At 41.8% G+C, this 21,851-nt stretch overlaps 1 protein-coding gene across 2 annotated transcripts in view; it reads left to right on the top strand.

The window, feature by feature from the left end:
• Window positions 1-2,199: 2,199 nt before the first annotated feature.
• LOC128659710 (gastrula zinc finger protein XlCGF52.1) overlaps window positions 2,200-21,851 on the top strand; it is a 138,691-nt gene continuing 119,039 nt past the window's right edge. For both annotated transcript variants that reach the window (XM_053713283.1, XM_053713282.1), the window contains exon 1: window positions 2,200-2,321. The gene's annotated coding sequence lies outside the window, so the exon portion shown is untranslated. The remainder of the gene's footprint in view (window positions 2,322-21,851) is intronic.

The raw sequence follows: 21,851 nt of genomic DNA, 5'->3' as shown, positions 1-21,851 counted from the left end.
CACCTATGTCACTATATACAGCGCCTGCTGACATCTCATGGCTAATGTTATACAGACACCTATGTCACTATATACAAGCGCCTGCTGACGTCTCATGGCTAATGTTATACAGACACCTATGCCGCTATATACAAGCGCCTGCTGACGTCTCATTGCTAATGTTATACAGACGCCTATGTTGCTATATACAGGTGCTTGCTGCTGTCTCCTGGCTAACTAATGGCCACTCTGTGGCTCTCTCTGCATTGCATAGCGGTGGTGCCGATCGTTGGTGGATGGGAGTGTAATGAGGGAGGCGGGTGGGCGGCCCATTACGGGAGGAGGGCGGGAGTGGATGGGACCGCTCGACCACGCTACAGGGAAGCCCCAAAAACCAAACAAACAAAAAAAAAAACTGCATCATTGAGGGTGGAGGGAGTAGGGGCAATGAGGGGGATCCCATGTGTTGTCCGTTAACAGAAAGGGATCTGGGAGGGGGGTAGTGTTTTGAGGGGGGGCAGCTACACTACAGAAAAAATGGGACTTTAATAATTTTTTTATTTTTTTGCAGCAAACTGGGTACTTGCAGACAGCTGCCAGTACCTAAGATGGTGACAAATAGGTAGAGGGGGGAGGGTTAGAGAGCTTTTTTTGGGGGGGATCAGGGAGGTTGGGGGGTTAGGGGAGAACCTACACTGCAGCAAATATATTACAAAAAAAAAAAGGCTTTTATTTTCATACTGGCAGACTTTCTGCCAGTACTTAAGATGGCAGTGACAATTGTAAGGTGGGGGAGGGAATAGAGCTGTTTAAGGGGGGCAGGGAGGGATCTGGGAGTGGGATGTGTCAGGTGGGAGGCTGATCTCTACACTAAAGCTAAAATTAACCCTACAAGCTACCTAATTAACGCCTTCACTGTAGGGCATAATACAAGTGTGGTGCGCAGTGATATTTAGTGGCCTAATTACCAAAAAGCAACCCCAAAGCTATATATGTCTGTTATTTCTGAAGGGGATCCCAGAGAAGCATTTACAACCATTTGTGCCATAATTGCACAAGCTGTTTGTAAATAATTTCAGTGAGAAACCTAAATTTGTGAAAATTAAGTTTTTTTTTTATTTATTTGATCGCATTTGGCAGTGAAATGGTGGCATGAAATATACCAAAATGGGCCTAGATCAATACTTTGGGTTGTCTGCTAAAAAAAATAATAGAGTTTTGATAGGTAAATATAAAAAAGCTCTATTTCTGTTTAAATGTAGTGATGGCAAAAATGCTAAAAATGCTCTGGTCTTTTAGGGAAGTTTTTGTCTGAAATTCCCAGTCCTTAAGGGGTTAATATAAGTGTTAATTATGCAAAACTGGGGAATGGTAAATAAAGAGATTTTATATCTTTATAAACCATAAACATTTTTAAATAGACATCATCCCGTCTCTATACACCCAGCCTATGTCATGCTGAAACAGCTTAGGTCCTGCTCATTGTTTGCATACAAAGAGAGAAGCGCTCTACCAGGAACGAACAACAGCACAGTGGCTTGTTCTATGGCGATTTACCACCCGGAAGCAGCCTCTTTTAGACCAGTGTGCTTTTCACAGAAGAAAACTTTCCTGAAGTATATCAGTCTGATCCTGCCAAGTAAGGTCAGTCCAGCCCCGAAATACCAGGCAATTCTCCTCTGAACAAGGAACATGACAACCCCAGACGATCGTTTCGGCCTCCTATGGGCCTCGTCAGTGAGGTGCAGCCACATCCCTCTAAGCACACTGGGCAAGGAGTCCACGTCTGGTTTCCCCCATCACCCATATGTTCTAGTAATTTTCATTACCAATTAAAGGGACAGTAAACTCCTTGTAAATAACAAATCAGCCAAGTCTTAATAGTTTTAAAACAAATATCGTTCTTATTGTAATTATTTTACAGTAGCCAAACTGCTCCCACCATCTAACTTATTTGCCAACCTTGGCTTTAGTCCACAGACAACAATGCTAGCCGGTCTCATAAAGTCAGCATAAAGTTAATTGTTTTGCAGTTATTATTTTAGGGACATAACAATCTTTAGCAGGTCTTACAATTGGGTAAAAACAACCGCGGATAAACATCAACACACAACATATTACACTGTGTCTTGATTTATTTGGTTGTTTAGGTTGTTCAGTTGGATGGATGTGGATTTGCTGTTTCTGCAGTAACTCGGTTCCTTCCTCTAATTTACTACAGGAGTAAATCATCCGGTTTAGTTTGAATGGAAAGGACCATCTATACTTAGTTTATGCTTTTGAGAGTGCAACTGTGTGATGGGTTTCAGGGCTCTTCGTTTTCTCAATGTGATCGGGGAAAGGTCAGTGTATAGTAATCTTTTGTAATTTCCTAGACTCCTGTAGGAGTTGCTCTTTTATATGATAGTAATGCATATTCACTATGTCTCCTGAAGATGGTGGAGGTTTAGCAAGAGATCTGTGTGCTCGATCCTTCAGAAAGCTGGATTTTTCAACATTGGGCAAGAGTTGTTGAAAAAGAGTCTTGCGTGTTAGAAACTTACCGGAATCCTATACCAACAGTACACTAAGACAAATGTTTTATCTTCGTCATCTGTTCTCCAAGTCTTCCAGTTGGGTTTCCAACATCTGAATTTGGGTTTGCTGGTCTTGGAGTTGATTCTGAAGAGATGGAATTTCCTCGGATAAATCATCTACTTTAGTTTCAAGTTGTGCGGTCCGTCCGCCTATCTCAAGAATATCATGTTTCAATTCTGAAAGGACTGATTTAAATTCTTCCTGGAAGAGTGATTTAATTTGTTTAAGGAGTCCTACATTAGGTCTACAGTCTTCCTCATTAGTCATTGAATCCTTTGAAATTGACTTCTGTGGTATTGACTAGTTCTGTAGGTTCCAAGGAAATATTTTTCTTTTTAAGTTGTGACTCAGTTAGGCAGTCTTTTACAGTTTGGTTTTGACTTTTTCTGGAAGATAAAGGAGTCTCCATCTTCAATAACAATAGACGGTATGAAGTAGGCCTTTGAACTTCCTGTGAGAGTACAGTTGATGTTAGAGTGATATGAAGGAAATTGCTTCTTAATGTTCAGCGATGAGGCAACCTTAGGTCTCTTATTGCAAGAAATAAGGTTATGTCATATTAGAATTTTTAGTAGGTTAACAGTGGAGATGCATATGGGGTGCTCCTGGAAGAGAACTTAGAAAAACAGCATTAGTGTAGCATAGTTGACAATTTGTAATAAGACCTTGCTATTAAAAAAAAAAGAGAAATCACAAAAGGCCCAACAGTTGGATCATATGGCCTTCACAGCTGTCAAGAGATTATATCTTAACAATGAGCAATAGAAATAATTTAGGAGTTATTCCCGGTTAGGTAAACCACCAGCGGGTATCTCCCTGCTACCTCCTAATAGGGGGTGAACCAAGAGGCCGTTAATACCAGTGCTGTTAGCAAGGAATACCTTCAAGTCAACAAGCTTACATCAATAGCATAAGGGAGGCTTTGTACTACTTACAAATAGTAGGAACATAAGACATAACCTCTATCTGGTTTAAACTTCAGAGTGTCCGTATTTCCTGCTCACTGCTTTATTTTCCACGGATTTCTCACTATCCCCTTTGTCTGAAACAAAGCTGTTCCCTTTTTCCCTTTTCATCTCCTTTTTTCCCCCTTCCCTTGTTTCTTTCCTTTTTTTTTCTCTTTCTTTATCCTTTCCTCTTCCTCTGTTTTCCTTCCTCTCTTTCTCCAACATAGGTGTGTCCGGTCCACGGCGTCATCCTTACTTGTGGGGATATTCTCTTCCCCAACAGGAAATGGCAAAGAGCCCAGCAAAGCTGGTCACATGATCCTCCTAGGCTCCGCCTTCCCTAGTCATTCTCTTTGCCGTTGTACAGGCAACATCTCCACGGAGATGGCTTAGAGTTTTTTAGTGTTTAACTGTAGTTTTTATTATTCAATCAAGAGTTTGTTATTTTAAAATAGTGCTGGTATGTACTATTTACTCTGAAACAGAAAAGAGATGAAGATTTCTGTTTGTAAGAGGAAAATGATTTTAGCAACCGTTACTAAAATCGATGGCTGTTCCACACAGGACTGTTGAGAGGAATTAACTTCAGTTGGGGGAACAGTGAGCAGACTTTTGCTGCTTGAGGTATGACACATTCTAACAAGACGATGTAATGCTGGAAGCTGTCATTTTCCCTATGGGATCCGGTAAGCCATTTTATTACAGACAGTAAATAAGGGCTTCACAAGGGCTTTTTAAGACTGTAGACATTTTCTGGGCTAAATCGATTTATATATAAACATATTTTATACTCCATAGCCTTGAGGAATTATTTTAATCTTGGGAATTTTGTAAAATAACCGGCAGGCACTGTATTGGACACCTTATTCTCTAGGGGCTTTCCCTAATCATAGGCAGAGTCTCATTTTCGCGCCTGTATTGCGCACTTGTTTTTGAGAAGCATGACATGCAGATGCATGTGTGAGGAGCTCTGATACATAGAAAAGACTTTCTGAAGGCGTCATTTGGTATCGTATTCCCCTTTGGGCTTGGTTGGGTCTCAGCAAAGCAGATACCAGGGACTGTAAAGGGGTTAAATATAAAAACGGCTCCGGTTCCGTTATTTTAAGGGTTAAAGCTTCCAAATTTGGTGTGCAATACTTTTAAGGCTTTAAGACACTGTGGTGAAATTTTGGTGAATTTTGAACAATTCCTTCATACTTTTTCGCAATTGCAGTAATAAAGTGTGTTCAGTTTAAAATTTAAAGTGACAGTAACGGTTTTATTTTAAAACGTTTTTTGTACTTTGTTATCAAGTTTATGCCTGTTTAACATGTCTGAACTGCCAGATAGACTGTGTTCTGAATGTGGGGAAGCCAAGGTCCCTTCTCATTTAAATAGATGTGATTTATGTGACACAAAATTTAGAGAAAATGATGCCCAAGATGATTCCTCAAGTGAGGGGAGTAAGCATGGTACTGCATCATCCCCTCCTTCGTCTACACCAGTCTTGCCCACACAAGAGGCCCCTAGTACATCTAGCGCGCCAATACTCCTTACTATGCAACAATTAACGGCTGTAATGGATAATTCTATCAAAAACATTTTAGCCAAAATGCCCACTTATCAGCGAAAGCGCGACTGCTCTGTTTTAGAAAATACTGAAGAGCATGAGGACGCTGATGATATTGTTTCTGAAGGGCCCCTACACCAGTCTGAGGGGGCCAGGGAGGTTTTGTCTGAGGGAGAAATTTCAGATTCAGGGAAAATTTCTCAACAAGCTGAACCTGATGTGATTACATTTAAATTTAAGTTGGAACATCTCCGCGCTCTGCTTAAGGAGGTGTTATCCACTCTGGATGATTGTGAGAATTTGGTCATCCCAGAGAAACTATGTAACTAGGACAAGTTCCTAGAGGTCCCGGGGCCCCCCGAAGCTTTTCCTATACCCAAGCGGGTGGCGGACATTGTAAATAAAGAATGGGAAAGGCCCGGTATACCTTTCGTCCCTCCCCCCATATTTAAAAAATTGTTTCCTATGGTCGACCCCAGAAAGGACTTATGGCAGACAGTCCCCAAGGTCGAGGGGGCGGTTTCTACTCTAAACAAACGCACCACTATACCCATAGAAGATAGTTGTGCTTTCAAAGATCCTATGGATAAAAAATTAGAAGGTTTGCTTAAAAAGATGTTTGTTCAGCAAGGTTACCTTCTACAACCAATTTCATGCATTGTCTCTGTCACTACAGCCGCGTGTTTCTGGTTCGATGAGCTAGAAAAGGCGATCACTAGTAATTCTCCTTCTTATGAGGAGATTATGGACAGAATCCGTGCTCTCAAATTGGCTAATTCTTTCACCCTAGACGCCACTTTGCAATTGGCTAAGTTAGCGGCGAAAAATTCTGGGTTTGCTATTGTGGCGCGCAGAGCGCTTTGGTTAAAATCTTGGTCAGCGGATGCGTCTTCCAAGAACAAATTGCTTAACATTCCTTTCAAGGGGAAAACGCTGTTTGGCCCTGACTTGAAAGAGATTATCTCTGATATCACTGGGGGCAAGGGCCACGCCCTTCCTCAGGATAGGTCTTTCAAGGCCAAAAATAAACCTAATTTTTGTCCCTTTCGTAGAAACGGACCAGCCCCAAGTGCTACGTCCTCTAAGCAAGAGGGTAATACTTCTCAAGCCAAGCCAGCCTGGAGACCAATGCAAGGCTGGAACAAGGGAAAGCAGGCCAAGAAACCTGCCACTGCTACCAAGACAGCATGAGATGTTGGCCCCCGATCCGGGACCGGATCTGGTGGGGGGCAGACTCTCTCTCTTCGCTCAGGCTTGGGCAAGAGATGTTCTGGATCCTTGGGCGCTAGAAATAGTCTCCCAAGGTTATCTTCTGGAATTCAAAGGGCTTCCCCCAAGGGGGAGGTTCCACAGGTCTCAATTGTCTTCAGACCACATAAAAAAACAGGCATTCTTACATTGTGTAGAAGACCTGTTAAAAATGGGAGTGATTCATCCTGTTCCATTAGGAGAACAAGGGATGGGGTTCTACTCCAATCTGTTCGTAGTTCCCAAAAAAGAGGGAACGTTCAGACCAATCTTAGATCTCAAGATCCTAAACAAGTTTCTCAAGGTTCCATCGTTCAAAATGGAAACCATTCGAACAATTCTTCCTTCCATCCAGGAAGGTCAATTCATGACCACGGTGGATTTAAAGGATGCGTATCTACATATTCCTATCCACAGGGAACATCATCGGTTCCTAAGGTTCGCATTCCTGGACAAGCATTACCAGTTCGTGGCACTTCCGTTCGGATTAGCCACTGCTCCAAGGATTTTCACAAAGGTACTAGGGTCCCTTCTAGCGGTGCTAAGACCAAGGGGCATTGCAGTAGTACCTTACTTGGACGACATTCTGATTCAAGCGTCGTCCCTTCCTCTAGCAAAGGCTCACACGGACATTGTCCTGGCCTTTCTCAGATCTCACGGATGGAAAGTGAACGTAGAAAAGAGTTCTCTATCTCCGTCAACGAGGGTTCCCTTCTTGGGAACAATAATAGACTCCTTAGAAATGAGGATTTTTCTGACAGAGGCCAGAAAAACAAAACTTCTAAACTCTTGTCAAATACTTCATTCCGTTCCTTTTCCTTCCATAGCGCAGTGCATGGAAGTAATAGGTTTGATGGTAGCGGCAATGGACATAGTTCCTTTTGCGCGCATTCATCTAAGACCATTACAACTGTGCATGCTCAGTCAGTGGAATGGGGACTATACAGACTTGTCTCCGACGATACAAGTAAATCAGAGGACCAGAGATTCACTCCGTTGGTGGCTGTCCCTGGACAATCTGTCACAGGGGATGAGCTTCCGCAGACCAGAGTGGGTCATTGTCACGACCGACGCCAGTCTGATGGGCTGGGGCGCGGTCTGGGGACCCCTGAAAGCTCAGGGTCTTTGGTCTCGGGAAGAATCTCTTCTACCGATAAATATTCTGGAACTGAGAGCGATACTCAATGCTCTCAAGGCTTGGCCTCAGCTAGCAAAGGCCAAGTTCATACGGTTTCAATCAGACAACATGACGACTGTTGCGTACATCAACCATCAGGGGGGAACAAGGAGTTCCCTGGCGATGGAAGAAGTGACCAAAATCATTCAATGGGCGGAGACTCACTCCTGCCACTTGTCTGCAATCCACATCCCAGGAGTGGAAAATTGGGAAGCGGATTTTCTGAGTCGTCAGACATTACATCCGGGGGAGTGGGAACTCCATCCGGAAATCTTTGCCCACATTACTCAACTGTGGGGCATTCCAGACATGGATCTGATGGCCTCTCGTCAGAACTTCAAGGTTCCTTGCTACGGGTCCAGATCCAGGGATCCCAAGGCGACTCTAGTAGATGCACTAGTAGCACCTTGGACCTTCAAACTAGCTTATGTATTCCCGCCGTTTCCTCTCATCCCCAGGCTGGTAGCCAGGATCAATCAGGAGAGGGCATCGGTGATCTTGATAGCTCCTGCGTGGCCACGCAGGACTTGGTATGCAGACCTGGTGAATATGTCATCGGCTCCACCATGGAAGCTACCTTTGAGACGAGGCCTTCTTGTTCAGGGTCCGTTCGAACATCCGAATCTGGTTTCACTCCAACTGACTGCTTGGAGATTGAACGCTTGATCTTATCAAAGCGAGGGTTCTCAGATTCTGTTATTGATACTCTTGTTCAGGCCAGAAAGCCTGTAACTAGAAAAATTTACCACAAAATATGGAAAAAATATATCTGTTGGTGTGAATCTAAAGGATTCCCTTGGGACAAGGTAAAAATTCCTAAGATTCTATCCTTTCTTCAAGAAGGATTGGAGAAAGGATTATCTGCAAGTTCCTTGAAGGGACAGATTTCTGCCTTGTCTGTGTTACTTCACAAAAAGCTGGCAGCTGTGCCAGATGTTCAAGCCTTTGTTCAGGCTCTGGTTAGAATCAAGCCTGTTTACAAACCTTTGACTCCTCCTTGGAGTCTCAATTTAGTTCTTTCAGTTCTTCAGGGGGTTCCGTTTGAACCCTTACATTCTGTTGATAACATAATTTATGTAAGAACTTACCTGATAAATTCATTTCTTTCATATTAGCAAGAGTCCATGAGCTAGTGACGTATGGGATATACATTCCTACCAGGAGGGGCAAAGTTTCCCAAACCTCAAAATGCCTATAAATACACCCCTCACCACACCCACAATTCAGTTTAACGAATAGCCAAGAAGTGGGGTGATAAAAAAGTGCGAAAGCATATAAAATAAGGAATTGGAATAATTGTGCTTTATACAAAATCATAACCACCACAAAAAAAGGGCGGGCCTCATGGACTCTTGCTAATATGAAAGAAATGAATTTATCAGGTAAGTTCTTACATAAATTATGTTTTCTTTCATGTAATTAGCAAGAGTCCATGAGCTAGTGACGTATGGGATAATGACTACCCAAGATGTGGATCTTTCCACACAAGAGTCACTAGAGAGGGAGGGATAAAATAAAGACAGCCAATTCCTGCTGAAAATAATCCACACCCAAAATAAAGTTTAACGAAAAACATAAGCAGAAGATTCAAACTGAAACCGCTGCCTGAAGTACTTTTCTACCAAAAACTGCTTCAGAAGAAGAAAATACATCAAAATGGTAGAATTTAGTAAAAGTATGCAAAGAGGACCAAGTTGCTGCTTTGCAGATCTGGTCAACCGAAGCTTCATTCCTAAACGCCCAGGAAGTAGAAACTGACCTAGTAGAATGAGCTGTAATTCTCTGAGGCGGAGTTTTACCCGACTCAACATAGGCAAGATGAATTAAAGATTTCAACCAAGATGCCAAAGAAATGGCAGAAGCTTTCTGGCCTTTTCTAGAACCGGAAAAGATAACAAATAGACTAGAAGTCTTACGAAAAAATTTCGTAGCTTCAACATAATATTTCAAAGCTCTAACAACATCCAAAGAATGCAACGATTTTTCCTTAGAATTCTTAGGATTAGGACATAATGAAGGAACCACAATTTCTCTACTAATGTTGTTGGAATTCACAACTTTAGGTAAAAATTCAAAAGAAGTTCGCAACACCGCCTTATCCTGATGAAAAATCAGAAAAGGAGACTCACAAGAAAGAGCAGATAATTCAGAAACTCTTCTGGCAGAAGAGATGGCCAAAAGGAACAAAACTTTCCAAGAAAGTAATTTAATGTCCAATGAATGCATAGGTTCAAACGGAGGAACTTGAAGAGCTCCCAGAACCAAATTCAAACTCCAAGGAGGAGAAATTGACTTAATGACAGGTTTTATACGAACCAAAGCTTGTACAAAACAATGAATATCAGGAAGAATAGCAATCTTTCTGTGAAAAAGAACAGAAAGAGCAGAGATTTGTCCTTTCAAAGAACTTGCGGACAAACCCTTATCTAAACCATCCTGAAGGAACTGTAAAATTCTCGGTATTCTAAAAGAATGCCATGAAAAATGATGAGAAAGACACCAAGAAATATAAGTCTTCCAGACTCTATAATATATCTCTCGAGATACAGATTTACGAGCCTGTAACATAGTATTAATCACAGAGTCAGAGAAACCTCTTTGACCAAGAATCAAGCGTTCAATCTCCATACCTTTAAATTTAAGGATTTCAGATCCTGATGGAAAAAAGGACCTTGTGACAGAAGGTCTGGTCTTAACGGAAGAGTCCACGGTTGGCAAGAGGCCATCCGGACAAGATCCGCATACCAAAACCTGTGAGGCCATGCCGGAGCTACCAGCAGAACAAACGAGCATTCCTTCAGAATCTTGGAGATTACTCTTGGAAGAAGAACTAGAGGAGGAAAGATATAGGCTGGATGATACTTCCAAGGAAGTGATAATGCATCCACTGCCTCCGCCTGAGGATCCCGGGATCTGGACAGATACCTGGGAAGTTTCTTGTTTAGATGAGACGCCATCAGATCTATTTCTGGAAGTTCCCACATTAGAACAATCTGAAGAAATACCTCTGGGTGAAGAGACCATTCGCCCGGATGCAACGTTTGGCGACTGAGATAATCCGCTTCCCAATTGTCTACACCTGGGATATGAACCGCAGAGATTAGACAGGAGCTGGATTCCGCCCAAACCAAAATTCGAGATACTTCTTTCATAGCCAGAGGACTGTGAGTCCCTCCTTGATGATTGATGTATGCCACAGTTGTGACATTGTCTGTCTGAAAACAAATGAACGATTCTCTCTTCAGAAGAGGCCAAAACTGAAGAGCTCTGAAAATTGCACGGAGTTCCAAAATATTGATCGGTAATCTCACCTCCTGAGATTCCCAAACTCCTTGTGCCGTCAGAGATCCCCACACAGCTCCCCAACCTGTGAGACTTGCATCTGTTGAAATTACAGTCCAGGTCGGAAGCACAAAAGAAGCCCCCTGAATTAAACGATGGTGATCTGTCCACCATGTTAGAGAGTGTCGAACAATCGGTTTTAAAGATATTAATTGAGATATCTTCGTGTAATCCTTGCACCATTGCTTCAGCATACAGAGCTGAAGAGGTCGCATGTGAAAACGAGCAAAGGGGATCGCGTCCGATGCAGCAGTCATAAGACCTAGAATTTCCATGCATAAGGCTACCGAAGGGAATGATTGTGACTGAAGGTTTCGACAAGCTGTAATCAACTTTAGACGTCTCTGGTCTGTTAAAGACAGAGTCATGGACACTGAATCCATCTGGAAACCCAGAAAGGTTACCCTTGTCTGAGGAATCAAAGAACTTTTTGGTAAATTGATCCTCCAACCATGATCTTGAAGAAACAACACAAGTCGATTCGTATGAGATTCTGCTAAATGTAAAGACTGAGCAAGTACCAAGATATCGTCCAAATAAGGAAATACCACAATACCCTGTTCTCTGATTACAGACAGCAGGGCACCGAGAACCTTTGTAAAAATTCTTGGAGCTGTAGCTAGGCCAAACGGCAGAGCCACAAACTGGTAATGCTTGTCCAGAAACGAGAATCTCAGGAACTGATAATGATCTGGATGAATCGGAATATGCAGATATGCATCCTGTAAATCTATTGTGGACATATAATTCCCTTGCTGAACAAAAGGTAAGATAGTCCTTACAGTTACCATCTTGAACGTTGGTATCCTTACATAACGATTCAATATTTTTAGATCCAGAACTGGTCTGAAAGAATTCTCCTTCTTTGGTACAATGAAGAGATTTGAATAAAACCCCATCCCCTGTTCCAGAACTGGAACTGGCATAATTACTCCAGTCAACTCTAGATCTGAAACACATTTCAGAAATGCTTGAGCTTTTACTGGATTTACTGGGACACGGGAAAGAAAAAATCTCTTTGCAGGAGGTCTCAACTTGAAACCAATTCTGTACCCTTCTGAAACAATGCTCTGAATCCAAAGATTGTGAACAGAATTGATCCAAATTTCCTTGAAAAAACGTAACCTGCCCCCTACCAGCTGAGCTGGAATGAGGGCCGCACCTTCATGTGGACTTAGAAGCAGGCTTTGCCTTTCTAGCTGGCTTGGATTTATTCCAGACTGGAGATGGTCTCCAAACTGAAACTGCTCCTGAGGATGAAGGATCAGGCTTTTGTTCTTTGTTGAAACGAAAGGAACGAAAACGATTATTAGCCCTGTTTTTACCTTTAGATTTTTTATCCTGTGGTAAAAAAGTTCCTTTCCCACCAGTAACAGTTGAAATAATGGAATCCAACTGAGAACCAAATAATTTGTTACCCTGGAAAGAAATGGAAAGTAAAGTTGATTTAGAAGCCATATCAGCATTCCAAGTTTTAAGCCATAAAGCTCTTCTAGCTAAAATAGCTAGAGACATAAACCTGACATCAACTCTGATAATATCAAAAATGGCATCACAGATAAAATTATTAGCATGCTGAAGAAGAATAATAATATCATGAGAATCACGATGTGTTACTTGTTGCGCTAAAGTTTCCAACCAAAAAGTTGAAGCTGCAGCAACATCAGCCAAAGATATAGCAGGTCTAAGAAGATTACCTGAACACAGATAAGCTTTTCTTAGAAAGGACTCAATTTTCCTATCTAGAGGATCCTTAAATGAAGTACCATCTGACGTAGGAATAGTAGTACGTTTAGCAAGGGTAGAAATAGCCCCATCAACTTTAGGGATCTTGTCCCAAAATTCTAATCTGTCAGACGGCACAGGATATAATTGCTTAAAACGTTTAGAAGGAGTAAATGAATTACCCAAATTATCCCATTCTTTGGAAATTACTGCAGAAATAGCATTAGAAACAGGAAAAACTTCTGGAATAACCACAGGAGCTTTAAATACCTTATCTAAACGTTTAGAATTAGTATCAAGAGGACCAGAATCCTCTATTTCTAAAGCAATTAGTACTTCTTTAAGTAAAGAACGAATAAATTCCATTTTAAATAAATATGAAGATTTATCAGCATCAACCTCTGAGACAGAATCCTCTGAACCAGAGGAATCATCAGAATCAGAATGATGATGTTCATTTAAAAATTCATCTGTAGGGAGAGAAGTTTTAAAAGATTTTTTACGTTTACTAGAAGGAGAAATAACAGACATAGCCTTCTTTATGGATTCAGAAACAAAATCTCTTATATTATCAGGAACATTCTGCACCTTAGATGTTGAAGGAACTGCAACAGGCAATGGTACTTTACTAAAGGAAATATTATCTGCTTTAACAAGTTTGTCATGACAATCAATACAAACAACAGCTGGAGAAATAGCTACCAAAAGTTTACAGCAGATACACTTAGCTTTGGTAGATTCAGCACTTGACAGCGATTTTCCTGTAGTATCTTCTGACTCAGATGCAACGTGAGACATCTTGCAATATGTAAGAGAAAAAACAACATATATATAAAGCAAAATTGATCAAATTCCTTAAATGACAGTTTCAGGAATGGGAAAAAATGCCAAAGAACAAGCTTCTAGCAACCAGAAGCAATAAAAAATGAGACTTAAATAATGTGGAGACAAAAGTGACGCCCACATTATTTGGCGCCTAAATGCTTTTTGGCGCCAAAAATGACGCCACATCCGGAACGCCGACATTTTTGGCGCAAAATAACGTCAAAAAAATGACGCAACTTCCGGCGACACGTATGACGCCGGAAACGGAAATAGAATTTTTGCGCCAAAAAAGTCCGTGCCAAGAATGACGCAATAAAATGAAGCATTTTCAGCCCCCGCGAGCCTAACAGCCCACAGGGAAAAAGTCAAATTTTAAGGTAAGAAAAATGTTAAATTAAAATGCATTATCCCAAATATGAAACTGACTGTCTGAAAATAAGGAAAGTTGAACATTCTGAGTCAAGGCAAATAAATGTTTGAATACATATATTTAGAACTTTATAAACAAAGTGCCCAACCATAGCTAGGAGTGTCACAGAAAATAAGACTTACTTACCCCAGGACACTCATCTACATATAGTAGATAGCCAAACCAGTACTGAAACGAGAATCAGCAGAGGTAATGGTATATATAAGAGTATATCGTCGATCTGAAAAGGGAGGTAAGAGATGAATCTCTACGACCGATAACAGAGAACCTATGAAATAGACCCCTTAGAAGGAGATCACTGCATTCAAATAGGCAATACTCTCCTCACATCCCTCTGACATTCACTGCACGCTGAGAGGAAAACCGGGCTCCAACTTGCTGCGGAGCGCATATCAACGTAGAATCTAGCACAAACTTACTTCACCACCTCCATCGGAGGCAAAGTTTGTAAAAACTGAATTGTGGGTGTGGTGAGGGGTGTATTTATAGGCATTTTGAGGTTTGGGAAACTTTGCCCCTCCTGGTAGGAATGTATATCCCATACGTCACTAGCTCATGGACTCTTGCTAATTACATGAAAGAAATTGCAATTTCTTCTGCTAGAAGAGTTTCAGAATTATCTGCTCTGCAGTGTTCTCCTCATCTGGTGTTCCATGCAGATAAGGTGGTTTTACGTACTAAACCTGGTTTTCTTCCGAAAGTTGTTTCTAACAAAAACATTAACCAGGAGATAGTCGTGCCTTCTTTGTGTCCGAATCCAGTTTCAAAGAAGGAACGTTTGTTGCACAATTTGGATGTTGTTCGCGCTCTAAAATTCTATTTAGATGCTACAAAGGATTTTAGACAAACATCTTCCTTGTTTGTTGTTTATTCTGGTAAAAGGAGAGGTCAAAAAGCAACTTCTACCTCTCTCTCTTTTTGGATTAAAAGCATCATCAGATTGGCTTATGAGACTGCCGGACGGCAGCCTCCTGAAAGAATCACAGCTCATTCCACTAGGGCTGTGGCTTCCACATGGGCCTTCAAGAACGAGGCTTCTGTTGATCAGATATGTAAGGCAGCGACTTGGTCTTCACTGCACACTTTTACCAAATTTTACAAGTTTGATACTTTTGCTTCTTCTGAGGCTATTTTTGGGAGAAAGGTTTTGCAAGCCGTGGTGCCTTCCATTTAGGTGACCTGATTTGCTCCCTCCCTTCATCCGTGTCCTAAAGCTTTGGTATTGGTTCCCACAAGTAAGGATGACGCCGTGGACCGGACACACCTATGTTGGAGAAAACAGAATTTATGTTTACCTGATAAATTACTTTCTCCAACGGTGTGTCCGGTCCACGGCCCGCCCTGGTTTTTTAATCAGGTCTGATAATTTATTTTCTTTAACTACAGTCACCACGGTATCATATGATTTCTCCTATGCAAATATTCCTCCTTTACGTCGGTCGAATGACTGGGGAAGGCGGAGCCTAGGAGGGATCATGTGACCAGCTTTGCTGGGCTCTTTGCCATTTCCTGTTGGGGAAGAGAATATCCCCACAAGTAAGGATGACGCCGTGGACCGGACACACCGTTGGAGAAAGTAATTTATCAGGTAAACATAAATTCTGTTTTTTTTTGTTCTGTTATTCTCCTCTATCCCCTCTTTTCCCCGTTCTTCTCTCGGTCTATAGACCTTACAATCCTCTATAATCTGTCTGTCTAGTGATAGAACTGTGCACATTATTATCATGCCTGGTATTGACCACAACCCCTGTAGTTATGCCAATAGCCAATGTATAAACAAGAAAGTGATGATAATATATATATATATATATATATATATATATATATTTTTTTTTATTATGTAATGTATATTTATTAGTGTTAGAAGTGTAACTGTACTATGTAAGGTATATTTATTACATAGTGTTATTATAAGTGTAGCTGTACTGTGTAAGGTATATTTATTAGATAGTGTTATTATACTGTAACTATACTGTGTAAGGTATATTTATTACATAGTGTTATTATAAGTGTAACTGTAATGTGTATGGTACATTTATTAGATAGTGTTATTATAAGTGTAACTGTACTGTGTAATGTATATTTATTAGATAGTGTTATTATAAGTGTATCTGTACTGTGTAAGGTATATTTATTAGATAGTGTTATTATAAGTGTATCTGTACTGTGTAAGGTATATTTATTAGATAGTGTTATTATAAGTGTATCTGTACTGTGTAAGGTATATTTATTAGATAGTGTTATTATAAGTGTAACTGTACTGTGTAATGTATATTTATTAGATAGTGTTATCATAAGTGTAACTGTACTGTGTAAGGTATATTTATTAGATAGTGTTATTATAAATGTAACTGTACTGTGTAAGGTATATTTATTAGATAGTGTTATTATAAGTAACTGTACTGTGTAATGTATATTTATTAGACAGTGTTATTATAAGTGTAACTGTACTATGTAAGGTATATTTATTAGATAGTGTTAATATAAGTGTAACTGTACTGTGTAATGTGTGTGTGTATGTGTTATCATAAGTGTAACTGTACTGTGTGATGTTTATTTCTCCAACATAGGTGTGTCCGGTCCACGGCGTCATCCTTACTTGTGGGATATTCTCTTCCCCAACAGGAAATGGCAAAGAGCCCAGCAAAGCTGGTCACATGATCCCTCCTAGGCTCCGCCTACCCCAGTCATTCTCTTTGCCGTTGTACAGGCAACATCTCCACGGAGATGGCTTAGAGTTTTTATAGTGTTTAACTGTAGTTTTTATTATTCAATCAAGAGTTTGTTATTTTAAAATAGTGCTGGTATGTACTATTTACTCAGAAACAGAAAAGAGATGAAGATTTCTGTTTGTATGAGGAAAATGATTTTAGCAACCGTTACTAAAATCCATGGCTGTTCCACACAGGACTGTTGAGAGCAATTAACTTCAGTTGGGGGAACAGTGAGCAGGCTCTTGCTGCTTGAGGTATGACACATTCTAACAAGACGATGTAATGCTGGAAGCTGTCATTTTCCCTATGGGATCCGGTAAGCCATGTTTATTAAGATAGTAAATAAGGGCTTCACAAGGGCTTATTAAGACTGTAGACTTTTTCTGGGCTAAATCGATTCACTATTAACACATATTTAGCCTTGAGGAATCATTTAATCTGGGTATTTTGATAAGATTATATCGGCAGGCACTGTTTTAGACACCTTATTCTTTAGGGGCTTTCCCAAATCATAGGCAGAGCCTCATTTTCGCGCCGGTGTTGCGCACTTGTTTTTGAGAGGCATGACATGCAGTCGCATGTGTGAGGAGCTCTGATACATAGAAAAGACTTTCTGAAGGCGTCATTTGGTATCGTATTCCCCTTTGGGCTTGGTTGGGTCTCAGCAAAGCAGATACCAGGGACTGTAAAGGGGTTAAAGTTACAAAACGGCTCCGGTTCCGTTATTTTAAGGGTTAAAGCTTCCAAATTTGGTGTGCAATACTTTTAAGGCTTTAAGACACTGTGGTGAAATTTGGTGTGGTGATTTTGGTGAATTTTGAACAATTCCTTCATATTTTTTCGCAATTGCAGTAATAAAGTGTGTTCAGTTTAAAATTTAAAGTGACAGTAACGGTTTTATTTTAAAACGTTTTTTGTACTTTGTTATCAAGTTTATGCCTGTTTAACATGTCTGAACTACCAGATAGACTGTGTTCTGAATGTGGGGAAGCCAGAGTTCCTTCTCATTTAAATAAATGTGATTTATGTGACAATGACAATGATGCCCAAGATGATTCCTCAAGTGAGGGGAGTAAGCATGGTACTGCATCATTCCCTCCTTCGTCTACACGAGTCTTGCCCACTCAGGAGGCCCCTAGTACATCTAGCGCGCCAATACTCCTTACTATGCAACAATTAACGGCTGTAATGGATAATTCTGTCAAAAACATTTTAGCCAAAATGCACACTTATCAGCGTAAGCGCGACTGCTCTGTTTTAGATACTGAAGAGCATGACGACGCTGATAATAATGGTTCTGAAGGGCCCCTAAACCAGTCTGATGGGGCCAGGGAGGTTTTGTCTGAGGGAGAAATTACTGATTCAGGGAACATTTCTCAACAAGCTGAACCTGATGTGATTACGTTTAAATTTAAGTTGGAACATCTCCGCATTCTGCTTAAGGAGGTATTATCCACTCTGGATGATTGTGACAAGTTGGTCATCCCAGAGAAACTATGTAAAATGGACAAGTTCCTAGAGGTCCCGGGGCTCCCAGAAGCTTTTCCTATACCCAAGCGGGTGGCGGACATTGTAAATAAAGAATGGGAAAGGCCCGGTATTCCTTTCGTCCCTCCCCCCATATTTAAAAAATTGTTTCCTATGGTCGACCCCAGAAAGGACTTATGGCAGACAGTCCCCAAGGTCGAGGGAGCGGTTTCCACTTTAAACAAACGCACCACTATACCCATAGAAGATAGTTGTGCTTTCAAAGATCCTATGGATAAAAAATTAGAAGGTTTACTTAAAAAGATGTTTGTTCAGCAGGGTTACCTTCTACAACCAATTTCATGCATTGTCCCTGTCGCTACAGCCGCGTGTTTCTGGTTCGATGAGCTGGTAAAGGCGGTCGATAGTGATTCTCCTCCTTATGAGGAGATTATGGACAGAATCAATGCTCTCAAATTGGCTAATTCTTTCACCTTAGACGCCACTTTGCAATTGGCTAGGTTAGCGGCTAAGAATTCTGGGTTTGCTATTGTGGCGCGCAGAGCGCTTTGGTTGAAATCTTGGTCAGCTGATGCGTCTTCCAAGAACAAGCTACTTAACATTCCTTTCAAGGGGAAAACGCTGTTTGGCCCTGACTTGAAAGAGATTATCTCTGATATCACTGGGGGTAAGGGCCACGCCCTTCCTCAGGATCGGCCTTTCAAGGCCAAAAATAAACCTAATTTTCGTCCCTTTCGTAGAAACGGACCAGCCCAAAGTGCTACGTCCTCTAAGCAAGAGGGTAATACTTCTCAAACCAAGCCAGCTTGGAGACCAATGCAAGGCTGGAACAAGGGAAAGCAGGCCAAGAAACCTGCCACTGCTACCAAGACAGCATGAAATGTTGGCCCCCGATCCGGGACCGGATCTGGTGGGGGGCAAACTCTCTCTCTTCGCTCAGGCTTGGGCAAGAGATGTTCTGGATCCTTGGGCGCTAGAAATAGTCTCCCAAGGTTATTTTCTGGAGTTCAAGGGGCTTCCCCCAAGGGGGAGGTTCCACAGGTCTCAGTTGTCTTCAGACCACATAAAAAGACAGGCATTCTTACATTGTGTAGAAGACCTGTTAAAAATGGGAGTGATTCATCCTGTTCCATTAGGAGAACAAGGGATGGGGTTCTACTCCAATCTGTTCATAGTTCCCAAAAAAGAGGGAACGTTCAGACCAATCTTAGATCTCAAGATCTTAAACAAGTTTCTCAAGGTTCCATCGTTCAAGATGGAAACCATTCGAACAATTCTTCCTTCCATCCAGGAAGGTCAATTCATGACCACGGTGGATTTAAAGGATGCGTATCTACATATTCCTATCCACAAGGAACATCATCGGTTCCTAAGGTTCGCATTCCTGGACAAGCATTACCAGTTCGTGGCGCTTCCTTTCGGATTAGCCACTGCTCCAAGGATTTTCACAAAGGTACTAGGGTCCCTTCTAGCTGTGCTAAGACCAAGGGGCATTGCCGTAGTACCTTACTTGGACGACATTCTGATTCAAGCGTCGTCCCTTCCTCAAGCAAAGGCTCACACGGACATTGTCCTGGCCTTTCTCAGATCTCACGGATGGAAAGTGAACGTGGAAAAGAGTTCTCTATCTCCGTCAACAAGGGTTCCCTTCTTGGGAACAATAATAGACTCCTTAGAAATGAGGATTTTTCTGACAGAAGCCAGAAAAACAAAACTTCTAGACTCTTGTCGGATACTTCATTCCGTTCCTCTTCCTTCCATAGCGCAGTGCATGGAAGTGATAGGTTTGATGGTAGCGGCAATGGACATAGTTCCTTTTGCGCGCATTCATCTAAGACCATTACAACTGTGCATGCTCAGTCAGTGGAATGGGGACTATACAGACTTGTCTCCGAAGATACAAGTAAATCAGAGGACCAGAGACTCACTCCGTTGGTGGCTGTCCCTGGACAACCTGTCACAAGGGATGACCTTCCGCAGACCAGAGTGGGTCATTGTCACGACCGACGCCAGTCTGATGGGCTGGGGCGCGGTCTGGGGATCCCTGAAAGCTCAGGGTCTTTGGTCTCGGGAAGAATCTCTTCTACCGATAAATATTCTGGAATTGAGAGCGATATTCAATGCTCTCAAGGCTTGGCCTCAGCTAGCGAGGGCCAAGTTCATACGGTTTCAATCAGACAACATGACAACTGTTGCGTACATCAACCATCAGGGGGGAACAAGGAGTTCCCTAGCGATGGAAGAAGTGACCAAAATCATTCTATGGGCGGAGTCTCACTCCTGCCACCTGTCTGCTATCCACATCCCAGGAGTGGAAAATTGGGAAGCGGATTTTCTGAGTCGTCAGACATTGCATCCGGGGGAGTGGGAACTCCATCCGGATATCTTTGCCCAAGTCACTCAACTGTGGGGCATTCCAGACATGGATCTGATGGCCTCTCGTCAGAACTTCAAAGTTCCTTGCTACGGGTCCAGATCCAGGGATCCCAAGGCGGCTCTAGTGGATGCACTAGTAGCACCTTGGACCTTCAAACTAGCTTATGTGTTCCCGCCGTTTCCTCTCATCCCCAGGCTGGTAGCCAGGATCAATCAGGAGAGGGCGTCGGTGATCTTGATAGCTCCTGCGTGGCCACGCAGGACTTGGTATGCAGATCTGGTGAATATGTCATCGGCTCCACCATGGAAGCTACCTTTGAGACGAGACCTTCTTGTTCAGGGTCCGTTCGAACATCCGAATCTGGTCTCACTCCAGCTGACTGCTTGGAGATTGAACGCTTGATCTTATCGAAGCGAGGGTTCTCAGATTCTGTTATCGATACTCTTGTTCAGGCCAGAAAGCCTGTAACTAGAAAGATTTACCACAAAATTTGGAAAAAATATATCTGTTGGTGTGAATCTAAAGGATTCCTTTGGGACGAGGTTAAGATTCCTAAGATTCTATCCTTCCTTCAAGAAGGATTGGAAAAAGGATTATCTGCAAGTTCCCTGAAGGGACAGATTTCTGCCTTGTCTGTGTTACTTCACAAAAAGCTGGCAGCTGTGCCAGATGTTCAAGCCTTTGTTCAGGCTCTGGTCAGAATCAAGCCTGTTTACAAACCTTTGACTCCTCCTTGGAGTCTCAACTTAGTTCTTTCAGTTCTTCAGGGGGTTCCATTTGAACCCTTACATTCCGTTGATATTAAGTTATTATCTTGGAAAGTTTTGTTTTTGGTTGCAATTTCTTCTGCTCGAAGAGTTTCAGAATTATCTGCTCTGCAGTGTTCTCCTCCTTATCTGGTGTTCCATGCAGATAAGGTGGTTTTACGTACTAAACCTGGTTTTCTTCCAAAAGTTGTTTCTAACAAAAACATTAACCAGGAGATTATCGTACCTTCTCTGTGTCCGAAACCAGTTTCGAAGAAGGAACGTTTGTTGCACAATTTGGATGTTGTTCGCGCTCTAAAATTCTATTTAGATGCTACAAAGGATTTTAGACAAACATCTTCCTTGTTTGTTGTTTATTCCGGTAAAAGGAGAGGTCAAAAAGCAACTTCTACCTCTCTCTCTTTTTGGATTAAAAGCATCATCAGATTGGCTTACGAGACTGCCGGACGGCAGCCTCCCGAAAGAATCACAGCTCATTCCACTAGGGCTGTGGCTTCCACATGGGCCTTCAAGAACGAGGCTTCTGTTGATCAGATATGTAGGGCAGCGACTTGGTCTTCACTGCACACTTTTACCAAATTTTACAAGTTTGATACTTTTGCTTCTTCTGAGGCTATTTTTGGGAGAAAGGTTTTGCAAGCCGTGGTGCCTTCCATTTAGGTGACCTGATTTGCTCCCTCCCTTCATCCGTGTCCTAAAGCTT

The sequence above is a fragment of the Bombina bombina genome, chromosome 5 (genome assembly GCF_027579735.1).
Source record: "Bombina bombina isolate aBomBom1 chromosome 5, aBomBom1.pri, whole genome shotgun sequence".
Classification (NCBI taxonomy): Eukaryota; Metazoa; Chordata; class Amphibia; order Anura; family Bombinatoridae; genus Bombina; species Bombina bombina.
Note: the sequence above shows the minus strand (reverse complement) of the source record. Positions and strands in the feature narration are given on the sequence as shown.